This window comes from Lathamus discolor, chromosome 2, assembly GCF_037157495.1.
Source record: "Lathamus discolor isolate bLatDis1 chromosome 2, bLatDis1.hap1, whole genome shotgun sequence".
Taxonomy (NCBI): domain Eukaryota; kingdom Metazoa; phylum Chordata; class Aves; order Psittaciformes; family Psittacidae; genus Lathamus; species Lathamus discolor.
Window position 1 is genome coordinate 54,855,982 of NC_088885.1, and position 12,975 is coordinate 54,868,956.

Here is a 12,975-nt window from a genome sequence, read left to right on the forward strand (position 1 = left end):
AAGAAGATAAACAAGGACCAGGTGTCGGTGGTCTCCACGAGGACAAGGCTTGACTTAGAGACCAACAAGTAAAACTAGCAGGCAGATGGCTTGAACAAACAAAAGGATGTGGTTCATTAACCAACACACAGCTGAGCTGTGGAGTTCCTTACTGTAGGATGTTGTAGATTCTAGAAATGCACAAGGGCTCATAAAGGAATTAGGCAAGTTCTCCCCCAAAAAAATCCATTATGGATTCTTAGAGATAAAGGCACACTGCCTCAGAAAGACTGCATACAACATGTTGCTAAAGTCTTGAAGTGTGCTATGGAAATAATATTTATCTTTACCCTGGTTTTCAGCTTTTTCCTATGCATTTAGTCACTGGTCGGGATGGGCTAATCTAGCAGTTCTTAAGCATTTTCAGCCTATTCCTGTTTGCAGTTTAGTTTCCCAGCAGTATTTTGATACTCTTAGTGAAATAAATTTTGCCATTGCCAGGAGAGTACAACAGGAATCCACCTGTCAGGCTTAGATATTCCAGTGGAAAGCTAGAAGGAATTATATTCTCATTGTTTTCATGAATTCAGAGAGTAACAGAATCATAGGATCACAGAATGGTTTGGGTTGGAAAGAACCTTAAAGCTCATCCAGCTCCAACCCCCTGCCATGGGCAGGGACACCTTCCACAGAACATGTATTCTTTTTGTAAAATATGTACTTAGGCTGAAAATATGTGACTCACACCACAATTCGCAGGGTCTGTCTGTCATCCTCATACACTCATACAAGGAAACCTGGGTAATATTAATAACTTTTATATATATTAAAAATAGTAATATGTGTGCTGAAAGTGTGTCCTTATATGCCAGGGGGTACATACTATTGTATAAGGCTGGAGCAATTTTACAAACTAGATGCGTTCCTCAAAGTCCATCAAGAGACCTGAAACACAAAACTGTGGAAACAACTGTCGATCCTATGATTCTATGATTCTATGATCAGGAAGGTACTAATCCACCTATTAAAAGACATTGAGCTAAAAGGGAGGTGAAAAAACCACTTCAGATTTCCTTTATTTCTCCTCTCTTCCCTGGGTGCATGCAGGGGACCATTATCAAAGCTCTGTTGCTTGGCCCCAGTACAGCCGTTTAAACCTACCATGCTGCTCAGCTCAGAAGAAGTTGCTCTCCAAAGGGTTAAGAGATGTTACCGGAGCAGCGGTGCTGTTTTGGTGACATATGGTCCTCATCATCTCCCTGTTACCAAGGCAGCTGCCGGCAGAGGTAGCATTATGGCAACAGGCACCTGCATATGGAGCTGCTCCTGCTGCAAGTGCCCAGGGAGAAACCTGAACCTATCTATTCATCAGGAAACACACCACCAGGTATTCAGTGGATAAATATTGTTCAAGCATCACACCACTTCTTTGTCAGGGAAACCGATGCTGCCACCAGAAAATGATAGTAAGTCTTCAAGCTGACAGTGCCAAGAAAGCCAAGCTTCTCTCTGCACCATGGGCAATCGCCTTGTGACGCTCCTGCGATGTGGAGCCTTGGAGGGGACAGAAACTGTTTTACTAACGTTGTAAAACATTTATGGCAACTGATTTATGCCTGATAATGTGAACCGGTGTTCTTGCCCCCAACCCCAGTAATTCTTAGTGACTACCAATAGATCCATAATGTGCTGACAATACAATAAGGTGCACTGATTTGAACTATGTGCTGCTTTTCAGCACTGCAGCTGGTTAGCTGGAGAAGTTTAGTTTGTTACCCTCCTCTTGCATTGTTCCTCTAAGCCCCAGGTCTTGGGGACTAGAGAACCATAGAATCACAGAATCATAGAATAGTTAGGGTTGGAAAGGACCTTAAGATCATCTATCTTGGATAATGTTTTCAAGTGAAGCCCGTGAGCAGCCAGATACACAAAGACGGGGCATTATGACATTAAGGTTACTCCAGTATCTCTGTGCTGCTCTCTGAAGAACCACCACATGGGGTCCATTCACTGGTTTCTCTCTGTGTCTTCCATGGAAGAGGCAAATCACCCTATTTAAAATGCTTTTTGTTCTCCACAGAGAGCATCATTAACATCAGATACAGATGTCTACACTGGAGAGGACAAATTTTGCCATAAACATCCTCATAAGACCTTTCTAATAGTTTACTCACTTGATGTGAAATTTCAGGGCTTTGACGCCAGGCTCACAGGGTGCTGTCTCATCGTGTGTAAATCTCCCATTCTGCTCACACGTCACCCCAAGAGAAGTCAATCACGTAGCACAGCATATCAGCTCTCCAACAAAACAACAGTGGGCTGGGTTGCAGGGGATCCCTGGGCTGGGATGGCTTGTGGAGGTTAATGGCAGAAAAAACTCAGACTCTGAGGAAATCTTGAGGTCTCAGCTTGTTCACAGGAAATCCACAAGCAAGAGACAGAAACAAGGGGGGCAAATTCCCTGGGTAATTGCCTAGATATCTCTATTTAGAAAACATGGTGTTGCCTATCTGAATTTAGCCCCAGCACAGTGCACTCTTTCAGAGGGCTTGGTTTTGATGGAAACTTCATTGGAACAATTTTGTTCGTGCAGGAGGGGCAAAGGAGAAAGTCTCAGGTGTTTGTGTTAGACAGCTTGATGGGGAGGCAATAATGTACTGGTCCTGCACAGCCGGCACTTACAGACATGCTCTTCCTGACCATGACCACAGCAGGAATCTGAACCAGGCTCTGGAAAGGCTCCCTCCTTGCTGCTGACCTACCTGAGCTCGCACCGATACCTTCAGACTTGCTAGGCTTATGGCGTGAGTCCTGCCCTGAAGCAGTCAGAAACAGATGTGTCCTCTAAACCTTCAGTCAGGGCAGAGACTACAGCATTTGCAGCTCAAGAAAATGCCACACGTCACAGAAACATATTTCAAACACCTTGTTTTCATTCGCACACAGGAGGAAAACAAGTTTGGAAAGTCTCAAAGTTACCTGCTGTGCTGGTCCAGTGTCGTTCTGGCTTTCCCTCATGCAGTGGCTGACCTCTCTCCAGGAGCCCACCGTCATTCTGCAGCTGTATTTGCACATGTCCAGGTCTTATCTGTCAGCTCCACTTTGCCACCTGTGAGAGCTGCAGCCAGGCAGCCATGCTAGCTACTGGCTAAAATGCTACAGAAACAACTTTGGAGAAGACCACCTTGATAACCGTTGAAAAATGGTGACCTGTTAGGGGTTCCTAGAACATGTAATTGTACAAAGAGTCTAAGGCAGCATAATTGCTTAATTAAATCGTGTGGGCACAGCTGACAGAGAGACAGAATTTAACTTCTGTAGTGAGAGCTGACATCAGGTCCTTCCCCTGCTCCACACTGTGCTCAGGGTAAGAACAGAAGATCATATAGTCAGTGTAGCAGCAACTACTAGGAACAGCACAGCCACTGACTGCTGCCCCTATCTCAGGTCATGGTGTCAAACCCCAGGGACGGATTAAACTGCCTTCAGAGTCTGCAGTTCAGGCTGTGTCAGTCAGATTTTTGCTGCAGGGTGGACACAACTGAATGACTCCCAGATGGCCAGGTTGAACTGGTGCCTGAGACACAACAGACACCAGGCTACCAGACCTAACCAGGAGTTCATATCCCACATTTGGCTGTGGCTGTTGACAGCCTCCCTGATAACAAGCCAATTAACATGGGGGCTGGAAGCAGCACGTAGTTTGGGAATTGTTTCAAAGCCACGTTAGCAATGCTGTGTGGAGACCAGATCACTGCCTCCTTTCCCACAGCTGCATGCAGCTAGATGTTGGACTGGGGGGACATCAACCCATCTCCAGTGAGCCCAAAGAGCAGTGTAGGTCACTCAGGAACCTTGGTGTGGAGGCATGAATATAACGGGATCTCCCATACCAGCTCATTTTTCCCCAGTTCCTCATGCTGGGCTTGCTGAGAGGCCTGGTGAGCTGGACTCATCTTGGATCACAAAGCTCTCTTTTTCTCATATGGTGTCCCCATATTGCAGGAAAAAGTCCTCCACTCTTCAATCCCACTTTGCACTATGGAAAGGCAATGAGGGCCATTGCCAAAGCCAGAATAGCCCTGGATGTCCCAGCAAGACCAGACTATCATAGATGGCTGTCCTTATAAACCCAGCCCCACTCTCACCCCTCTCTACTGGTCAGCCTTAAACTCCTTAGAGAGCCTTGTCTTTGGTGGCAGTCGCAAACCACGCACATCCACAACACACATGGCGAGGCACAAGCTCACCCAGCACTGGTTTTCTCAGCACATCTATTTCTCCCTCACTGCAGTCTCACTATCAGGAGCAGTGGGCAGCATCTGTATGAGTGTGTGTGTCTGTGTATGTTTGCACACCAGTGCAGGGTGAAGTGGGAGAAAACATTGACCTCTGTGACCACAACCACTGTGGTGGCTGAGGGAATCACAGAATCACAGAATCACAGAATCCCAAGGGTTGGAAGGGACCTAAAAAGATCATCTAGTCCAACCCCCCTGCAAGAGCAGGGTAACCTACAGTACATCACACAGGAACTTGTCCAGGCGGGCCTTGAATATCTCCAGTGTAGGAGACTCCACAACCCCCCTGGGCAACCTGTTCCAGTGCTCTGTCACTCTTACAGTAAAGAAGTTCTTCCTGATGTTAACGTGGAACTTCCTATGCTCCAGTTTACACCCATTGCCCCTTGTCCTATCACTGGATATCACTGAAAAAAGCCTAGCTCCATCATCCTGACACCTACCCTTTACATATTTGTAAACATTGATGAGGTCACCCCTCAGTCTCCTCTTTTGCAAGCTAAAGAGACCCAGCTCCCTCAGCCTCTCCTCATAAGGGAGATGTTCCACTCCCTTAATCATCTTTGTGGCTCTGCGCTGGACTCCTTCAAGCAATTCCCTGTCCTTCTTGAACAGAGGGGCCCAGAACTGGACGCAATATTCCAGATGCGGCCTCACCAAGGCTGAGTAGAGGGGGAGGAGAACCTCTCTTGACCTACTAACCACTCCCTTTCTAATGCACCCTAAGATGCCATTTGCCTTCTTGGCCACAAGAGCACATTGCTGGCTCATGGTCATCCTCCTATCCACCAGGACCCCCAGGTCCCTTTCCCCTTCACTACTTTCCAGCAGGTCAACCCCCAACCTGTACTGGTACATGGGGTTGTTCTTCCCCAGATGCAAGACTCTACACTTGCCCTTGTTAAATTTCATCAATGATTTGCTATCACTTCCCGACACTTAAACAGACCGTCAGCAAACAAGCCTAGAAATGCCATGGGCTAACAAATCACTGCAGATCCTGGGAGGAGATCAGTTACCTTTGCAGTGCTCTATCCTACTGCTGATTCTATTAAAAATCACTTCAGAATGGTGCAATTTCGATGTGATCAGGTGCAGGCAACAGCAACTTGGAGGGGCAAGCCATCAAGGCTCATCCTGGGTGACTGTAAGAGCAGGATGAAGCCCAATTAGTGATATTCAGAAATGATAACGGCAGTTTGTCTAAGTTGCTGAATGAACACAGGCACTGGTGCCTTGTTTCCCAGATAAAAAGTGATTAAAGTCTCCTTAAGAGCTTCTAAATCTGCTCTTCAGAAATTCCATTAAGCAATATAATTAGCTAATTCTATTAACTGATTAGGTGATATTAATTAGTTAATTTAGGGGGGGAAATTTATAAAGCTGTCGAAGGAAATACAGAAGAAGGAGGGGGACTTTCGGCCAAGAGCTTCCTTTCTTCACCCCCACAGTGCCTTAATTAGGAATTTTAATTAGCCATATGCTGGGGGTAGGGAATCACTAATGGACCTGTGCTCTCCCCATTCTCTCTCCTGCTAGCCATGCATCTACTGGTAATTCATAATGTCCAAAGCAACTGTGGAGGTTGGAGGCTTGGCTTTTGGGTATGTTTTCTTCCATACTCTTTGTTCAGGCTGTGCTGCACAGTGCACCAGGCTATTGATTTAGGGGATTAAAAAATTAAGCACCAAAGCCAGTCCTGGTGCCTAGGACAGGGACACCACAGGGACGCTCCAAGAGGCTGCCTGGCAGCTTCCAAGGGCAATTTTTTCAATTTGCAACGATGGCCCAGGGAAGCTGGCAAGTGCTCCTCATGCCTGCTTTAAAGGGAGATGTTCCTACGTGGGGGGACCCCAGGCGTCTCTTCCTGCTGCAGTGCAGAGTCTCCTGCTGGAGTAGCCTGCCCGTAGAAAGGCAGGGCTATGGGGAGCACTGAGAGCATAGGGTGGCTCGTGGGTCTTGTGAAACAGGGATAAGCCAGTCCTAAGGCATGTTCCCAGAGGTCCTGGATGAGATTCAGTCCTGGCAGCTTTCTGCAGCATCAAGCAGATTGGAAACTTGGCCACCATTGCCGCTGATGCCATGATTTCAGCTCCTGATGAATACTGGCAGTGGTGCAGCCAAGCCTGCAAATCCTTATGACCTGAGATGATGTACAGGCGCCCACGGAGATGAGGCTCAGTGCTCCAGGCACCTCTCTAAATGTCTGCTCTACCTCTGCTTACAACATCATTTCTTCAAACACAATGATTCAAGAAGGAATGGGAGTGGGTACCACCACCACCAAGTCCCCAAATTCTTTGGGAAGTGATGAGCTAATGGCATCCCAACAACTTAAGCAAGACCCCATGTTCATTAGCTTTTAGAATTCAGGTGAACAAGGACATAGATTGGGGAGCTGCAATGTGGGGTACAGGGTCAGGTCATTGTGGAGAAGGATCAGCCACTGCACAGCAGGCCCTGGTACTTGGACCAGGATTTCCTTGCTGCAGCATTCTCATGCATCACTTCTGCAGCATCTACAGGAGTATCTTCTCTGGGATGAGTTGCTATCACAAAGCGAATGCAAATGAAGTCCCGGACCATGGTGTTAATATTAATGTTGTCAATACTACTGCTAAAAGCACCAGTGCCACTGCCTGCCTCTGCACACATCCACTAACAGCAGGTTTCTGAAACCGAGAAGTATCAGATTTTAGTGTAATGTTGAGGCTTTAAACTTTCCAGTTATGCCTACACCATGCTTTCAAGTCTTCCCCATCAACCATTGGGTTCATAAGTTTTCAAAATGGAAGGTGAGGATGCATGAAATCCCAGGAACTGGGGCAAAGTGCTGGGGATTATGTGACTCAGCCAGGAGCCCTGGCAGTGCTATGCAGCACTGTCATCCCTCTGAATAGGAGAGGAGGCTTACGGTTGTTCTGTCAAGGGAAGGAGCTGCCCCACAACCTCAAAGTTCCCAAAGTGACTTTCTCTGCCAGGCGCTCATCTCCTCGTGCAAGACTGTACAGCCTCAACCACAAATTCTTCTTGCAAAGTGGAAACTTTATCTCTCACTTGTGGTGTAACCGAAGTGATTTCCAAGTTATGTTCCTGTTCCATCCCAAGGCTATCCTTCAGGATGAAGCCGAGTTTGGACTTCCTTTGAAAGGTGAAAAGCCACTCCAAATAATGTGCCTCTGCTTAGAGTAGGGCAGAGGTTTTCTGATGAAACCAGTTTCCACAGAAGGTGGTTTGGTCCAAACCAAAACACGTAGGTTTTAACAAAGTAAAAGGACTGTTTACTGCATCTCCTGGATGGATGCTAAAGGGACCTAGGGGTTGTCCTGCCTCGGAGAGGGTAAGTCCAAAAACACTACTTGCTAAAAGCTCAGAGAAACTTTTGGTAAGAAAGCAGTGTAGGCATCCTGTTTCTCATAGCTTTCCTGAAGCTACCAACCATGCCAAGACAAGGCATTACATGCCCAGAATGATCCAACGTAGTAATTTGCGCATTCTTTTATTCCCAAGGGCCTGCATGCCATGCGCTTGAGAGCTCAACCACTTTGGGATGCTTCTTACCACTGGGCTGGGAACAAGAAAGCCCAAACAAAGAATGTCCCAGCTCCTAAGCAAAAAGGTCTCCGTCCTTCCAGGCTCCTTGTTTTCATGAGGCCCAGGAAACTGTATTAGCAATAATGAGCTAATCTTAAGGTTGACCTCAAACGATCGACACATACTATTGGATAAATCTCTAATGGCCAGCTCACCTGCCTCCCAAGATACATCTCCAGATGCTTGCACACTTGAGGAGCAAAGTCCACCTTCAGCAACCACATAGTTCCCACCTCCCTCACTCTGCTGTCAATGTAATGGCAACAGGCCAAGAGCAATAAACACAAGGGACAGAACAGCTCTTGACCTAAGCAGCAAAAAGTACATGGTGGACATCTCTGGAGTTGGCCACATTGTAAGCTGTGTGCATCAAAAGCATTGGGCTGGATAAGGGCGAATTTCAAGCTCACACTGTCAGAATTGTGTACCACAACTGAACTCAGCTGCATGCAGAGACCATGAAGATAATGTTTATTGCTGTTTCAAGCCAAACTTGTTATTTTTTGTCCTGTTTCTTTATTCTGTGCCACAACCAGTCTTCACACCCATCAGAGTCTGCTGAGCCTTATTTATTATTTCGCAGGACAAATTCTTTTCTTCCTCACAGTCTGGGGGCCTTAATAAAGACAAGGAGGCTCCAGATGCCTTATGTCCAGTCTGCCTCATTCTTCTTGTCAGGCCTCACACAGAAACAGTGCATTTTTTCTCGTGGGTGTAATTCCAACATCATCCCTAGCAAGGGATGAGAAGAGGATCGGTTGAAGACGTTTCTCATGTATCTTCATCACCCACTAAAAACCTGGACCATACCTGTAAGACCTCTGCTGGGAAGTGCCTCTGCTTTCTGTGGAAGCAATGCAGGAGGTCAGCAAGGATGCCCAACATTAAGTGTGGGCTATGAAAGACTCCCTTGTGAAAAGAAACTGAATGGATTTAAATTCTCACTCTGAAAGGGAAGATTTCTCAGAGGATATGATATTAGAGGCTATAAAACCATGAATAAGAAGGTAAATGTGAATATTAAACAGTTGTTCATTATTCCCCATGTCAATGGATCCAGGAGCACTCAGAAAACTTGCAATTAAACACAATTTAGACACAAAAGGAAGCATGTTTTCCAGGCACCCATAATTCATCCATGGAACTCATTGCTGCAGGATGTTATGAAGGCCAAAAGTCTGAGTGGAAATTCAAAAATTCAGGGTGGATACATCAATCAGTGGCTACTGGAAACCTTGGTTTGGAAGCACTCTTCAGCTTCATGAGTCTCCAGCTGCTGGCTACAGCAGACGATGGCTTTTGGGGCAGCCTGGGCAGGGGACACGTTGGGCTCTGTGGGCTTCCCCACACTACCATCCTTTCCACCACCATTCCCCACTGAGTTGCACCATGCTAGCTGCAGCTCGGCATGTACTTTTGCGAGGATCCCTGGAGCAGCAGAAGTTGGTACTAAAGTTCAGCTGTAACAGGAGCTTTGTTTAGCAGTGCTGGGACCAGAAGGTCAGCGGCAGCTGCTCTGCCAGGGTTTAACGCTTTGTTCACCTCTATGTGCTCGCCTGTGCAGAGTTTTCCCTGGGCAGCACAAGGGAGAACCTTATTTTACTTTGTTAGCCCTATTACCCATCCCTTTTAACTCTGTGATAACGCCAACAAGCCACAGCTCTGCTGTGCTGTAATGCAGTAGCCAGCAGCAGTTTTTCACTGCTTTTTCTCAAGCAACCCCATGTGGCACGAGGAAATTTTGCAGCTTGTACTTTTGCAACGTGCTCTTTCAAATGATGGTGGCTCTTGAGAGCCATGGGGCTGCACCACTGTCAGGATATTTAAATCAGGGTAAAGCAGAAGTATTCAAATAAAGTCCCACATTACAGGAGACCATTGTAGCAATGCAGAGTGCTCGACTGCTATTTCCCCGTGCAGATCCCACCTAGTTTGTATCTTCCCAAGCATCTGCAGGGCTGGGGAGTGCATGTATTAACCCGACAGAAGCCAGGGAGAGTTCAGAGGTGACTATAAATGAACAGATGAGTATCTAGGAGGCCATTATGTGAAGTGGCTTGAGCATATGATGGACAGCCAGGACTCCCCCAGCTGCCAGACCCAGTTCTGTACCTTGGCACCATCCTGACTGCACCAGTCAACTGGGTGGGCACAAGTCCATTTTCCAGTTCTGAGAACACAGGGTGCACAGCACAGTTGGCATCTATTCCACTAAGAGGTTCTCGTCCTTCAAAAAAGACAGCCACATTGCTGATACCTGTTGGGGATGTCTCCAATCTGTGATAATAGCCAAATTGTGCCTGGGCATCACCTGGGATCGCTAGCAGGGACATGCCGGAGACTGTGCTCACCATCCGACTGCACAGTTAGTTTTGTGCTGCTGTGGAAGCCCATGCTCAAGGCCAGTTTACCAGTTGAGATGTAGCTGATGCATGCACCCTCCCTGGCTGCTGTCAGCCCTAGAGGTTTGCCCCTAGGCTGGCAGCACACGCGCTTCCTACAGCTCCTGAGCAGCCAACCCAACCGTGCTGCAACAGACCTGCCAAAGCCTTGGCTCAGACCCCATAGCTCTGCTCCCGCAGGGCAACGACGTCTCCAGCTCTGGCAGCACGCCACGTCCTGTACGTACAGGCAAGGCATCTCCGAGGAGATAAAACTACAGCTTCCCAAGTGCTCACCCGCCCTGCCAGGCCCAAAGCCATGTGCCTCCCCGCTGAGCTCTCTCTGGGTCAGCTTGTCTCCTATTACAGCTCTTCAGCAGCCCCTGCCTGATCATTCAGCTACAGTCCCAGGAGTCATGGTTTTGAAATATACCACTGTGTAATAGTGATAGCCTGTTGTTCTCCAGCCTCCTAGCTGAACTGTCAGAACACTTTGATCAGAAACCTCAAGGAACTCAAACATACTTAGAAATTGTCCCTTCTCTTCACTGGGATTTGCTGGTATGAAGCTTCTCTGTAGCTTTGCTGTTTAGTGCACAGCTGAATCAGCGTACTCATACATCAGCGTCATAATGTTGGCAATGTTACATACAGCATTCCTCATATCACTACCTGGCAGTACTCACTGTCATCTCATGTGTCAGCTCGGGGTCCTCCATGCTCTTTTACAACATGCTTGAGGAACCTTTGTGCCCACTCAGAAATAGTTTGGGGAAATTGTAGAGTGCTGCTTTACCAACACGTGCTGGTTGACAATACCCCACAGGGGCTTTGTGCAGTATGGGCTGTGCTCAGTGGGTCATTGTGTGAAAGGTGCACCCCCAGGTCACCACTCTTCTGTTTATCATCATTTGAGGAAAAAGCTTTCAGGTGCAAGGAATCCTCAGCATCTTCATTTCTCTCTAGATTCCAGTCACTAGCATTTATAAGGCCAGACTTTCACACCACCAGTATATTAGGAGAAAGAGGTACAGTAGAGCTGTCCAAGGGAACAGCCCCGTATAAGCATCCCTGCCAGTCTGGATATGCTCAAGCAACACAATACAATCATTGCCATGTGGTCCACGTGCACCTCTTCCACAGCAAGGCCCCATCTGTGCACAGACAAATGTAAGGGAAAAGCTTTTTGTAGCTGGCTGGAACCTGTTTCACTTGCGGAAGCCACGGAGGGGAAGTGAGATCACATGAAGAATGACAAAGACATCTCCTCCACCATCTCTACCACAAGCAGCTGTGGCCGTGGGAATTCAAGCCTCAGTGGCTCTGACACTTTGCAACATGCCAGACCAAATTATCTGTGGAGGTAAATGGCACTGGGATCTAGCAGAATGATGCCAGGGGTCAGTTTTGATGCATGGTCCATGGAGAGCAGTGGGAGAAGGCAGATGTTCTTACCTGATTTGAACCAGATCATGCAACGCTAGCAATCCCTGCAGTAATGTAGTGTCTTGGGCCAATTCAAGAAACCTGATATAGTGCTGGAGCCTCCAGCTGTTATTGCTTTACAGTCATAAAACCTGCTTTGTACACCTGCTTGTACAATCCAACTCCATGGGGGAAACAGCCTTCCTGACCATCCCCAGAGATCAGTTTTGTCCTTAAGAATGAAGCAGGCTAGCCCTTGTTACAGCAACTAGTATGATTAGCATCGGCTGCCTGCTCCTCTAGGTTTGTTAGCATGCTTCTTGCTTCGAAACTATGGAGATTGAGTCTAGCAGCTCTTTCTCCTTCACTGTTCAGTGGTCAGCAAATCCACAGAGAAATGCAAGCCACGAGAAGGTGCAGATAGATACACCTTTCTGCATGGGCACTCAAGGTAGCCAGGTCTGGCTCTTGTAATATCATGGGCTGGGCTTGGATTATAGCCAGGAGTGAATGCAAGGATCTTTCTCTCACCATCCTCTAGACATAGACAATGAGATACAACCACCGTTTGCAAAAGCAAGAGTGACCTTTAAAGAAAATTTCAGGAATAATAGTTATCTAGACCCAAGTCAAGGTTCCCTGCATGGGCTGTGATGACCATGATCATCAGGTAGCTATTATTAGTGACAGTCTTTCAGGACAAAGCTTGTTCTCCTCTCATCATCAGGGCAAGCAGCAGCAGACTTCAGGCCAAACAGAGCTAGCTTTCTATCCCACTCTCACCTTTTCATTCTTACTTTTTCCCAAAATCCATGGGAATGTTTCCACGATGCAGCAACATAAAAGAGAGTATGATACTATGATTTCCTGTGGAGATGCAGCTCTAAGTCAATTACCATCTACCTTTAAGCCAGGAAAAAGTCTCAGAATTTAAGAGGAGAGACACCAATAAAGTCCTACTGTGACCAGCTACAAATAAAAGAATGATCGTTTTTGCATGGTTTCTTTTGAAAACACAGAAGAGCAGCACTGGGCAGGAATAGAGCTTTCTCTGTGATTCACTGTAAGACTCAAACACCCCAGAGGAAACATAGCCTCCTCCAATAGATGACAAAGGACCAGATTTCACCCTTTTCTCACTGGTTGTAATGAAGTCAAAGCAGATGCGGTGACCCACAGCAGGTCAGGGTTTGAGTTGGCTGCAACAACCCAGCACGGGGTCTAGGGCCTGGCCACTCCACATCCCTGCCCTTTCCAATAAGGCTGTTCCCCAGCAGAGCTTTCAGCTGGTCCGT

At 47.2% G+C, this 12,975-nt stretch overlaps 1 long non-coding RNA gene across 1 annotated transcript in view; it reads right to left on the reverse strand.

Annotated features, from left to right (window-relative positions):
- The window catches only part of LOC136009206 (uncharacterized), an 85,386-nt gene that overhangs the window by 16,040 nt on the left and 56,371 nt on the right, over positions 1 to 12,975 (reverse strand). The window lies entirely within an intron of this gene.